This window comes from Oryx dammah, unplaced genomic scaffold (genome assembly GCF_014754425.2).
Source record: "Oryx dammah isolate SB20612 unplaced genomic scaffold, SCBI_Odam_1.1 HiC_scaffold_18, whole genome shotgun sequence".
NCBI lineage: Eukaryota > Metazoa > Chordata > Mammalia > Artiodactyla > Bovidae > Oryx > Oryx dammah.
In genome coordinates this window covers 38,833,092-38,846,577 of record NW_024070202.1, presented here as the reverse complement: position 1 = coordinate 38,846,577, position 13,486 = coordinate 38,833,092, and the positions used below count along the sequence as shown (strand labels likewise).

The 13,486-nt window shown below is 36.1% G+C and overlaps 1 protein-coding gene and 1 non-coding gene across 14 annotated transcripts in view; one reads left to right on the top strand and one right to left on the bottom strand.

Annotated features, from left to right (window-relative positions):
* Positions 1-13,486, bottom strand: part of CACNA2D1 (calcium voltage-gated channel auxiliary subunit alpha2delta 1) — a 539,624-nt gene that overhangs the window by 307,714 nt on the left and 218,424 nt on the right. The window lies entirely within an intron of this gene.
* LOC120878314 lies at positions 575-682 on the top strand. Its single transcript, XR_005724520.1, has one exon. It is a non-coding gene; the product is annotated as a U6 spliceosomal RNA (small nuclear RNA).

The window sequence follows — 13,486 nt, the reverse complement described above, 5'->3', positions numbered from 1 at the left end:
GATAAGGAAGATGTGGTACATATATACGATAGAATATTACTCCGCCATTGAAAAGAATAAAATAACACCATCTGCAGCAACATGGATGGACGTAGAGATTACTTTAACAGTAAAGTACTGAGCGACCTCACTTTCATGAATTGGAGAAGGAAATCGCAACCCACTTCAGTGTTCTTGCCTGGAGAATCCCAGGGACGGGGGAGCCTGGTGGGCTGCCGTCTATGGGGTCGCACAGAGTCGGACAAGACTGAAGTGACTTAGCAGCAAAGTAAATCAGACAGGGGAAGACAAATACTAAATAGTATCACTTATATGTGGAATGTAACATACAACACGAACGAACATATCTATGAAAGGAAAAAAAATAAACAGACTCAGAGATCTAGAAAACAGACTTTTGGTTGCCAAGGAGGAGAAGTGTGAGGACGGGAAGGATTGGAAGTTTGGGATTAGCACATACAAACTATTAGATATAGGATGGATAAACAAAAGTCCTACTGTAGAGCACAGGGAACTATATTCACTACTCCGTGATAAACCATAATGGAAAAGAATATGAAAAAGAATCTATGTAGTGCTCGCTTCGGCAGCACATATACTAAAATTGGAACAATACAGAGAAGATTAGCATGGCCCCATGTGCAAGGATGACATGCAAATTCATGAAGCGTTCCATATTTTTTGATTTGGGAGAATGGCACTGAAACATTTATACTATCATGTAAGAAACGAATCGCCAGTCTATGTTAGATGCAGGATACAGGATGCTTTGGGGCTGGTGCATGGGGATGACCCAGAGAGATGATATGGGGTGGGAGGTGGGAGGGGGGTTCAGGATTGGGAACTCATGTACACCTGTAGCGGATTCATGTCAATGGATGGCAAAACCAACACAGTATTGTAAAGTAAAATAAAGTAAAAATAAAAATTAAAAAAAAAAGCATCTCTGTATACATGTATAACTGAGTCACTTTGCTCTACAGCAGAAATTAAAAACCACATTGTAAATCAACTATACTTCAATAAAATTTTTTAAAATAGCACTGCTATGAACATTCTTGCACTGTTACATTCTTATATTCGTGTAAGTGAAAGACAGGGAAGCCTGGTGTACTGCAGTCCATGGGGTCGCAAACAGTCAGACATGACTTAGTGGCTGAACAACAGTAAATATTGCAGTGTATGTCTTGTGGCAACCTACATATTTCTATCAAGAAATGTATCTAAGAGCTGCAAGATTATAGTGTAAACATATGTCTCACTTTGATAGATATAAAAGTTGGTCTCTAATTTAAAAAATAAATCATGGAAACCATGTACTGGCTCGCAATTAAAACTAAAGCAAGAAATTTAGTGTCTGAATTGATAAAACCCCAACCTTGTATTCTCTATCATGCTATTGTTATTTGAAAAGACTGCTTTAAACTTTTACTTCTGAAAAAAAGAGAAAGAAAAACACTGCAGATAGTATGCCAGTTTTACTTCTAGAAATATACAGACTAGCTTTTATGAAATAAAATAATTTACATCTACTGGAAATACATCTATCCAAGAATACCAGTATAATAAAAGCATCCTTGGCTTTCTCTTTATATAGTATAAAAAGAAAAGAAGCTGCTTCCATTTTAGAGAATCTTAAAATTAAGCAGGACAAACTTCTCCCTTATATAAGCTACTTGAGGTAGGGACCAGGTCAAATTCATCTTTATATTCCTACATTTATACCTCCAGCACATAGAAGGTTCTGGTTCAATACTTATAAAATAAATGAATCCTCAAAAAGAAACATCAGCAAATGTTCCCCTTGAAATGTTCTTTTAATGAAGAGGTAGGACACTTGATAAAATACTTAAATCTGCCTCCCCAGCTTGCCTTTTGTTGTTTGTGCTTCAGGCCCCAGGGCAAAGTGCAGAGACCCTGCCACAGCGGAAGACTGGAAAGGACTTGAACCAAAAGAAGAAGAAAAGTAATTGTTTGCATTTTACCACTCTGGGTACATAGACTGCTCACCTACGATTTGTGTAAGAGCTCTCCAACCCCAAGGCTGGATGGAGGGAGATTCTGCTTAACGTCAGTGTAGCCAGAACCAGGCACAAGAAGGAGAAGTCAGAAATGCAAGTGAGCCACCACACCTGGAAGCTTCGATCCACGTTTGCTGCCGCAGTAACTGTGTCCATTAAATAACTGGCATTAATCTTTTACATTTGCTAAGAGATGATAGCTCAGAGGGTAAGGAGTCTGCCTGCAGTGCGGGAGACCAGGATTCGATCCCTGGGTTGGGAAGATCCCCGGAGAAGGCAATGGCAACCCACTCCAGTATTCTCGCCTGGAAAATCCCATAGACGGAGGACCCTGGCAGGCTACAGTCCATGGCGTCGCAAACAGTTGGACAGGACTGAGTGACTTCACTTCACTTCACCTCAAGAGATGGTTAGGTCAGATTGCCAATAACATGTTTTGGGGAGAACCAGAGAAAGAACCCTGTAGCAGAACACTTCAATTTTGTAAGATTTCAATATACTACCACCAAAAACCAAAACTACATTGTAAGATAACTAGATGCCAGTGTGACAAGAAAAATGTTATTGGTCTAATTAAAAAGCAAGTGCTCTGAAGTTTATTATGTACTCTCTCTCTCCACCTGTCGTGCCCAAGTGAAAAGAATGAAAATAACAATGATAAAGGAACATTATCACCCCTAATTCCACCACTTTAGCCCAAGAGATGTCTGTACTTTTCCTAATGCGTATAGTCTTTATTCAGTTGCACAATTCTAATAAATCATGATATGCATGTGTATACACTTTTAAACTTTTCCTTTACCCCATGACACACTGTCTCTATTGAAACAAACATTGTATAGTATTTTTTTGTAAAATATAAAACTCTACTCACTAAAAAAGTTAAAATTATAAATATTCTATTATTGAGTGATATTTAAATTTTGAACAACTTTCTGCTATTCTGTGTTTGTGGCTTTCTAGCCCTTTTCCTACTTTATAAACTATTTTTTGAGGACAAATACCCAGCAACAGGAATATGAGGCCAAAGAAAATACATTCTTTATTTCTAAAATACTTTTGCCAGTATTACAAATTTAAATTGTCCTAATGTTAAAATTTAAAATAAAGTAGCACCTCAAATTAGGATACTACACTCATTTAGCCCCAGTTCACATCACAATGATACATATCATCTACAACATAAGGATTTTTCATCTGGCTAATGCTTTCATAAAGTGATATATGTTTCAAAGTAACATGTCCCCTTCTTTGTGTTGCCAGCAAATCAGATAATCCACACATTTCTAACTGTAGATTAAGATAAGATATCCATAGAGGAAAAAAAAAGGATATACAAACTTTTATTGAAAACATATCATGTAGCAGACCTCATGTTATAGACTTTCTCATGTGTTATCAAAGGCTGCAAAGCATATTGTAACTGCTCTCATTTGTACAAAATTCAGGGTAATGCACTTGGTTTCTATTATAACATCACAAATACACATGGAAAAGACTAAAACTAATATATATGCTTCAGGATTGCTTTCAAGCAGAAATCCTGAAATATTTAAAATCAGGTAGGTAATTTCTTACAACATGGAAGCAATTAATTTAGACGACATTTAGATGAAAACTTTTTCTTTCCTGACTTTCAGCTACTTATAGAAAAGAAACCCTTCATAAAATTTATCTTAGATGAAAAACTAATTTCAAAGCATCTTAAACTAAATTCATCATAAAAGTATGTTCCAGAAAACATTTTATCCCTAACACATCAATATTTTAGAACACAAACATTTCCAGAATTTTTTTCAGGTGCTCACAAATATTTTTTTCCCCTTTTTAAGTTAGTTTACTGTTGAAAAATAGTTTCCATACAGAAAAGTGTATCAAGTATAATGACTGGAACAAGAAGGAAGTACTCATGATGCATTCACATCAAAACCAAATCACCAGCATCTCAGAAATGTCCCCTGTGCTCTAACTTCTAACACCAGAGATTAGTTTTGCCTTCACAGACATTTTTTAATCTAGCAAAGCTCTGATAAATTCTTTGTGACCTTTATTGAAGTATCCATTTAATTTCTGCTAGCTCTTTCATTTCTTCACTGAAGACAGAAATTTATCCCCTGAGATCAAGTAAAGCAGACTTGATGAAAATAGTAATATCAAATTGGCACTGATCGGGACAGCCTCTGAAAGTCTATCATTGGCGCATACTACACATTTGCAGGTTCTATTTTTCCTTCCCACTCTTACAATCACATCAAAACCAAAAAGATTATGTTTCACTAAAACAACTCAGAGATAGTAGTTATATTTGCATAACATGATTTATTCCTGCTTAGTTCACTACCATCTGTTTTCATATTTTAAGTAGAAAGATTTATACATGTAACAATCTTACATAACCTTTCACATCTATTTTAGAGAGCAGTTGGCCCAAATCTAGATAATTTTGTCTATGTATAGTCATTTCCAAAAGGTAGGACACAAACTCTTCATATCAGTAAATGTTCTCAGTATAAATAATTTAAAGCCTCATTACACTGTGATAAGAACAACTGCTTGTTCCATTTACAATTAATTATTAATTGAAATATGCATTAAGATATATTAAAATAATGTACATATTAAGATGATATGTTAAGATAAATAATGAATATAATTAAGATGCCTCCTGATGTTAACCTCTTGAATCCTTTTGTAAAACATAAAACATACACTGAACACAGGAGAAAAAAACTTCAAAAATTTACTTTTCTTAATGTTTATTTTCTTAGAAATGGTTCAAAATACTTCTTCTAATCAATGATAAAATAGGATTATATGAGAAACTAGATAATTCTTTTAACTAAAATGTTAAGGCTTAATTACCAAAAGCATATACATATGCTGTTTCACATCTACTATTTTATTAAGTTTTTAAGTATTAAATAATATATAGCTAGCAGATTCATCATGTGAGACATACTTTTTAAACTACCTTATTAATATACCTAAACTAAAATATCACAGAAGGTGGTATAAGGAATGTAATTATCCAGATATTACATTCACATAAGCATTAACAATTAACACTTACATATAAACATATATATTTGTACTATTAATATATAAAAATTAAATATCTAGCCATATGTTAAATATATGTTCAATGAATTTGTGTCTATTTGTCTCTATTATCCATCAAAAGCTTTTCAAGAATAATTTTTTTTTTTAGAAAAAGATAGCTATTTTTCAATCTTGAAAAATTTTACATTATTTCACCACAAGGGGGCCATAATAATCTTCTTTGAATTTTTCAGACAACCCAGAGAAAACTGAAAGGGGAGTCAATCAATCAATGAAAATTAAGTCATTTAAGAAACATTTATTAATGCAAAGTATGATTTTTGAAAGTGAAAATGAATACAAATTACCTTGCTTTGTCCCATACATACTATGCATTTGAACAGAAAAACTTTTTCTTACTTCTCTCTCCTAAACAGGCAAATCCCCTTGCCTCTGGGCTCATAATACAGTTTTACTTTAAATAGAATTAGTATTAAATATGATGGCCTTTGAGAATTACTAATAAAACTGTTACTATTTAACTGCTGCAACATATCACATGGCAAATATTAAACTCTACCCAATATCCAATGCAGTGAGCAGAGTAGAAACTGGGGAATGAGTAAAATTACTAAAACATGTTCACCAGGCTAAACAAGCAAACTAAAAGATGAAAGTAATGTCTAACAATGGTATGCTTTAATTCTGTCCCTCTTCCTTTTAATTAAAATTACTTACAAAACAGATGGACTGGTAAGCTATATTAAGCTAGTAAACATTTTGCTCAAATATTCTCTGTGGTGCAATCGGCAAAAATCAACTCCTCTCTGCAGATAAAAATGATATAATGCTCGTCTCTTGAGAGCACAGTTGAACCAGTGCTAAACGTAAAGTGGAACTAAACCAATTATATTTTAGCCCTTTAGCTGGTGCCTTGGGCCAAGTTATCCAGCATAACCACCAAAGGTAAATGGACTTGAATTAAAAAGACAGGGATGCTTCCTTCCATGCACTGGCAACATGAATTCGCTATCGCCAATGATCCTTTGCCAGAAACTCCATCCACTCTCACACATCATTTTAAATTCTGTTCAACCAGAGAAGTGAAAAGTGATGATGATGATGATAGAAATAGCCGAATAACCAAAGATTAATCAGAAGAATACTGATAAAAGATCTACTGATGATTCTTCTAATTTTATCTTTTTTATTCATTCTCACAGATTTTGCCTAGGATGCCAAGAAACACTGACTGTCCAGTGACTATGATGGTTGGACACTTTTAACTTTGGAGCAATAGAGGCATGACAAGCAGTGAAAGAAACAAGAATGACCTGCATGTATTCCTAAAACGCCACTGTGTATGAGGCCCAGTGATGTCTCTAGACTAAGGAGATGATATTTCTGTGTCTCATTCCCCTCATCTCTCTAATGAAAATACACTCCCCACCAGCCCTACTGATGACTGACTTGTGCTAGGAACTAAGTAAGAACTTTCCGAGAATGAACCCTACTAACACTCCCAAAAACTTATGGAAAAGCTAAGAAGAGAACAGAAACAAGCAGACTAACAACTCTTAACATTCTCAGTTGTGTAGCACTGTACTAACAAGAAGACACCTGCTTCCTAAGGAAAACCAAGGTTTGAGGAGAAAAATGCAGCATCGAGAGAGAAGTCCTCTCTAGAAACTCTGCTGTTACTAGGTAAACCCCAAACTTACGGAAAGTGAACACCGACTTCCTAGGCAAGAATGCTGTTTCTAAGCAAACTTTCTGGGGCTTTGGATCCATTCCAAAGCATAGGCTCATTCGGCTCGAATGGAAAATAGAGACAGCATCATTCCAAGAGCCAACCTGCATTAAAAACAGTGCAGATCAATAGTGTACTTGGCATCTGTATGCCAAACTGGTAGGTGCTCCAGGCACGCATAACTAATGCACAAAGTCCTCATGTTTTTCAAAAGACCTTCAACAAGTTGCACTTGACATTCACAAGAGAGCACATTCTCGGCGATAATGCTATTTCTCTCTTTGGTTTTAAATTAAATGTGACACTCATAATTTAATCTCTACACTAACCAATTATGTATCAGAAAAATTGACTCCGAGGAAGCCATTTTCTTCACTGATTTAAGTTACAAAGAGGAATTCAAATAAAGTTATCAGAAGCCTTCTTCTCCTCCCTTTCAGTAGTGTTAACTACATTTCAGCTTTTTCTAAAAGTATCCAACTTGACAATATAACAAAAGCAGAAGAAAAGTGTTATTATTTTTAAGTTCTATTTGACTTATGTTCTTAACAATGTTTCCTTAGTAATGGCAGAGTTCCATGACATAAAACTAACTTGCCATCTACTGCAGGTGATTTTTATCTGAATTCTAAAATTTTATATTGAAGAGTGAACCAAAATTACAAATAACCCAGTTGGCTAGAACTTGTAAAAGGAAATCTGTTTCCTCAGCAATGGTGGAATCTACTTATATTTCTAATTAGGTATTTTAAATATAATTATAAATTTAAACAGTCTTTATTTTAATGGGTTCACCTAAATCATATACTAGCACCTGTAGAATTGAAATTTGTCACATTAATTCTATAACACTGTGCTTACCATGAATATATTCTAAAGTGTCTAACAGCTGAAAACTTATCGAACACTTTTTTAATTTACAAAGAAACTCAGAATCACACTATCCTAAATCTAAACTAAAGTTCTTATTTTTCTACTCTTAATAAATCTCAATAATAATAGTCCCTTCCCTTTATAGTCTTTTAAAATTGGGGGTAATGTTAGGAACTAAACAGAAAATTTAATAACTCTAAAACTACCTCAGTGAATAATTTCTCAACACATCAGAGTTGTATGTGTTTTTGGCAAAAATCAGACATATACATACAAACATATCTTTCTGTATGACTTTTTAGAGTTTTTTTTTCTCCTCATGTCTCCTGATATTTTTTCTACTGTGACTCTCAGTTATGAATAGGGTGTGTCAAACCCTATGCAATTAAGTACTTCTAATTTTACAACCAAATCGTGAGCAGATATTAACCTCACTTAAATATTCTGCTCTCTAATGGAATTTCTTTCCAAAGTCAAAGCAATTGGTCCAACCAGTGGCTTACATGGAAACCAATTTAAAATTGGCTGGAGATGTCAATTTGAAAAATAAGGAAATATGAACCGGACTTACGATGATATAAGCATCACCCACCGTTACTGCTGTTCTCGGGTATTTAGTGTTATACAGCAACAGTAATTCTTTCCACACACTATCTCCTACATAATCTGCCATCATCTTCTCTACCGTCCTACATTTTAGACAGTATAGATACTATCTTCTTTTGGGGAGTGAGGAAAGTGAAATCACACAACAAATTCAATAAAGTTATCAGAAGCCTTCTTCTGATAACTTTGGAGCGATAGAGGCAGGATAGGCAGTTAAAGAAACAAGAGTATTAATAAGGATTTAGGATTATCTGTCTAAAAGTCCAGCATTCAACCACTAATGTGTGTCTTACAGAACCCATATTTCTTGTGTTCCTCACTAGCAGGTAGGCTTAGGCTAACCTTTTGAGTAAGTTTTTATTATCACCAAAACTCACTTAAATATAGTCTAAACGGAGAGAAGAAAAAGCACGTCACACCGGTGAGCATTCCCAAATGCATGCTGGAACTATTAATCAGTCAAACCAGCCATGATCAGAACAGATCCAGTCTTCTTTTCCTTCTTCCAGTTTTACTGAGATATAACTGACATAGAGCACTATGTACATTTAGGGTGTACAGCATAATGACCACTTAAATACATCAAGAAATGATTACCACAATAAGTTCAGTGAACAGCCATCATTTCTTATCAGTTCAGTTCAGTTCAGTAACTCAGTCGTGTCAATCTCTTCGTGACGCCGTGGGACTGCAACAAGCCAGACTTCCTTGTCCATCACCAACTCCCAGAGCCTACTCAAACTTATCCCCATCACGTTGGTGATGCCATTCAACCATCTCATCCTCTGCCGTCCCCTTCTCTTCCTGCCTTCAATCCTTCCCAACATCAGGGTCTTTTCAAATGAGTCAGTTCTTCACATGAGGTGGCCAAAGTATTGGAGTTTCAGCTTCAGTAACAGTCCTTCCACTGAATATTCAGGACTAATTTCCTTTAGGATGGACTGGTTGGATCTCATTGCTGTCCAAGGGACTCTCACGAGTCTTCTCCAACACCACAGTTCAAAAGCATCAATTCTTTGGCGCTCAGCTTTCTTTATAGTCCAACTCTCACATCCATACATGACTACTGGAAAAATCACAGCCTTGACTAGACAGACCTTTGTTGGCAAAGTAGTCTCTGCTTTTCAATATGCTATTTAGGTTGGTCATAGATTTTCTTCCAAGGAGCAAGTGGCTTTTAATTTCATGGCTGCAGTCACCATCTGCAGTGATTTTGGAGCCCCAAAAATAAAGTATGTCACTGTTTCCATTGTTTCCCCCATCTATTTGCCATGAAGTGATGGGACCGGATGCCATGATCTTAGTTTTCTGAATGTTGAGTTTTCAGCAAACTTTTTCACTCTCCTCTTGCACTTTCATCAAGAGTCAATAAGCTCTTTAGTTCTTCTTTGCTTTCTGCCATAAGGGTGGTGTCATCTGTGTATCTGAGGTTATTGATAGTTCTCCCAGCAATCTTGATTCCAGGTTGTGCTTCATCCAGCCCAGTGTTTCGCATGATGTACTCTACACATAAGTTAAATTAGCAAGCTGACAATATACAGCCTTCTCATATTCCTTTCCCGATTTGGAACCAGTCTGTTGTTCCACATTCACTTCTAACTGTTGCTTTTTTTTTTTTTTTAATTCTTGTGAAAGTCTTTATTCAGCTTTATGTTTTCTTACTTAATTCATATTACTTCCTAAGCTTCTTGACCTGCATACAGATATCTCAGGAAGCAGGTCAAGTGGTCTGTTATTCCCATCTCTTTCAGAATTTTCCACAATTTGTTGTGATCCACACAGTCAAAGGCATTGGCGTAGTAAATAAAGCAGAAGTAGATGTTATTCTGGAACGCTTTTGCTTGTTTGATGACCCAGCAGATGTTGGCAATTTGATCTCTGGTTCCTCTGTCTTTCTTATAGATACAAAATTTCTTGCTGTATAGCTGCTAAGTCGTGTCCGACTATTTTGTGACCACATGGACTGCAGCTCGTCAGGCTCCTCTGTCCATGGGATTTCCCAGGCAAGAACACTGGAGTGGGTTGCCATTTCCTTCTCCAGGGCATCTCCCCAACCCAGGGGTCAAACCTGCGTCTCCTGCATCGGCAGGCGGGTTCTTTACCACTGAGCCACTGTGAAAGCCCCAGATACAAAGGAAGAGAAACAGAAAAAATATATATTTTCCTTGTGATGAGAATCCTTAGGACTTACCCTTTAACCCAATGTTAACTATATCAATTGTGTTGTACATTACATCCTTAGTACCTACTTACATTAACTGGAAGTTTGTACCTTTTGACTGCCTCTATCCAATTACCTCTCCCTCCCCCTCCTGCCTCTAGGAACCACAAACCTGATATTTTTTCCTATGAGTTTCTTTGTTTGGAAGTACAATTGCCCTGCAACACTATGTTAGCTCTTGTTGTATAGGATAGTGATTTGATATTTCTATACATTTTAAAATGATCACCACAGTAAGTCTAGTTATGACCGGTTACAATACAAAGATATTACATAGTTACTGACTGTATTTCCCACACTAGACATATCATATATGTCACTTGTTTATTTTGCAATTAGAAGTTTGTACCTTTTAACCTCCCTTATCTATCTATTTCCTCCTCTCTAGCAACTACCTGTTTGCTCTCTGTATCTATAACTGTTTCTATTTTGTTTGTTCATTTGTTTTTTTTTTTTACATCCTATGTAAGTGAAATCATAAAGTATTTGTCTTTCTTTTTCTAACTTATTTCACTTAGTTTAATACCCTCTAGGTCTATTCATGCTGTTCCTAATGCCAAGATTTCATTCTTTTGTAATGGCTGAGATATATCCCACTGCATATAGATACCACATCCTTTTCCATTTGTCTTAGGCTGCTTCCATACCTTGGCTACTGTGAATATGCTGCAATGAACACAGTGGCACATGTATCTTTCCTAATTAGTGCATTTGTTCCTCAGATAAATACCCATAAGCAGAATCACTGGATCACATGGTATTAACAGCTGCATTTTGAACTTTTTGAGCAATCTCCATACTATTTCTTACAGTGGCTACACCGCTTTCCCACCAACCGTGCAAGAGGTTTCCTTTTCTCCACATCCTCACCAACATTTTCTATTTCTTGTCTTTTTAATAACACACATTATGACAGATGTGAGTTGGTGTCTAACTGTTGTTTTAATTTTCATTCCACTAATTTTGATTAGTGATGTTGAGAAAGCAGATCAGGTCTTAAGAGAAAACTTCAAGGACCAAAGTCACTGGACTTGAAAATGTTTAAGGATCCTAAGACTTTGAAAATAACATGGACTACAGGTCAAGAGCTAAAACCATCAGGAGTTTATGAACATATAACTAGAGGCCAGGTATGGACACATTAGTCCCACCTCTAAGGGTGATTTCCAAAGTCTTTGCAAACTATTCTTCCCATCAAAATATCTCTCCCATAACAGAGCTCTTAGTATTTATGAATTAGGAAAATAAAAACAAAACCTGCTAGGAAATCAAAAATTCATTGAAATGATTTTCTTTTTTATTTATCATTATGTATTTATGGTAAACATGAGATTCTGCTGAGGAACCAAATTGATAGGCACACAACACTTTGATATATATTTCACTTTTTCTATATTCTTTCTTTTATAATCTGTTCATCGTTAGGAATAAGATGTGCAATTTTTAGACATCCATTAGATATGAACCTAGGAAACTCTCAATTAAGCTTAATTTAGTTGAAAAAGTGTATGGAAGAAAAATTGAAGAAAGGTCTTTAATAAGTCCAGCATAGCTAAAGATCATCTCTAACAACCTCGGGACAGGGGTACACTCATCTGCCAAAAAATGCCTATGGGAAGGACTATGTCATGGTCTCCTTATATTCACAGAGCCCAGGAAATTAAAGGTACTTGAAGAAATTCAGTTGAACAAATAGCCTGCCAACTGTGAACAAACAGCCAGCTGGCCATGGGTCCTTAGCAGTGAAATATCTTGTTAATGAGAAATCATCTGGCCTCTGGCCTTAGTCCTTTCCTGTTTGCACTCCTGGAGTGTTTTTTGTTGTTGTTGTTGTTGTTTTAAGAAAACAATGTAGTCCATTTAAAGTCTCTTTATAGCTGCATGTCATTTTCAAGAAAAATTCCAAATTCTTTAACATGACAGTCTGTGTTGCTACCAAAAGAACAGAAGAAAAAGATTTCTCTCTACCATGGTGTTTCTTTAGTCCCATCAAATTACTATTTTGTAGTTGCTGGCAAGCATATTTTCGCTTCAGCAATCCCTAAATCAAGGTAGTAGCAATACCGTTCTTAATCCTAGCCCAACACAAGTAACCACTCCTTTCTCTGTACTTCCCAAAATCATGAAAGTAATTCTAACAGCCATAGTCAAAACAAACCATATACTTACGCCTCCACTTACCAGAAGTCTCTGAGTTTTTTAAATGTACAGTTTAGACTTAGACACGGAGAAGGCAATGGCACTCCACTCCAGTACTCTTGCCTGGAAAATCCCATGGACGGAGATGTCTGGTGGGCTGCAGTCCATGGGGTTGCTAAGAGTCGGACACGACTGAGCGACTTCACTTTCACTTTTCACTTTCATGCAGTGGAGAAGGAAATGGCAACCCACTCCAGTGTTCTTGCCTGGAGAATCCCAGGGACAGGGGAGCTTGGTGGGCTGCTGTCTATGGGGTTGCACAGAGTTGGCCACGACTGAAGTGACTTAGCAGCAGCAGACTTAGACACATTTGTATCTTCAAGGCTATCACTATGCCAGTCACAGGACAGACACTCATTAAATGCTCACTGAATCGAAAACTGTCTTTGCTTAATAACACACATGTAGTTGACTCTGATGGATCTGTCTTTATGGACAGACTAGATGTTGCTTGAGGACAACCACAACAAACTCATTCATCTCATTATTTCCAGAACTCATTACAATATCCAACACAAAACAGATGGGAAACAAAACTTTATAGAGTTAAAGAAAATTACTCAGTAGATGATGTATTAGGATAAGGACATTATGAGAAAAGTAAAATATTACTAAGTAATAATCCTTAAGAGGCTCCTTACAATATGTTAGGAATTGATACATTAAACTGATAAAAAGATATCAATAATAGCAACCCAACAGAAGCTCTAGTAACCTGTGTTCATTTTTACAGCTGTATTTTAGTTAAATCCATCTCTTTACCCCTTTTTCTCTCAT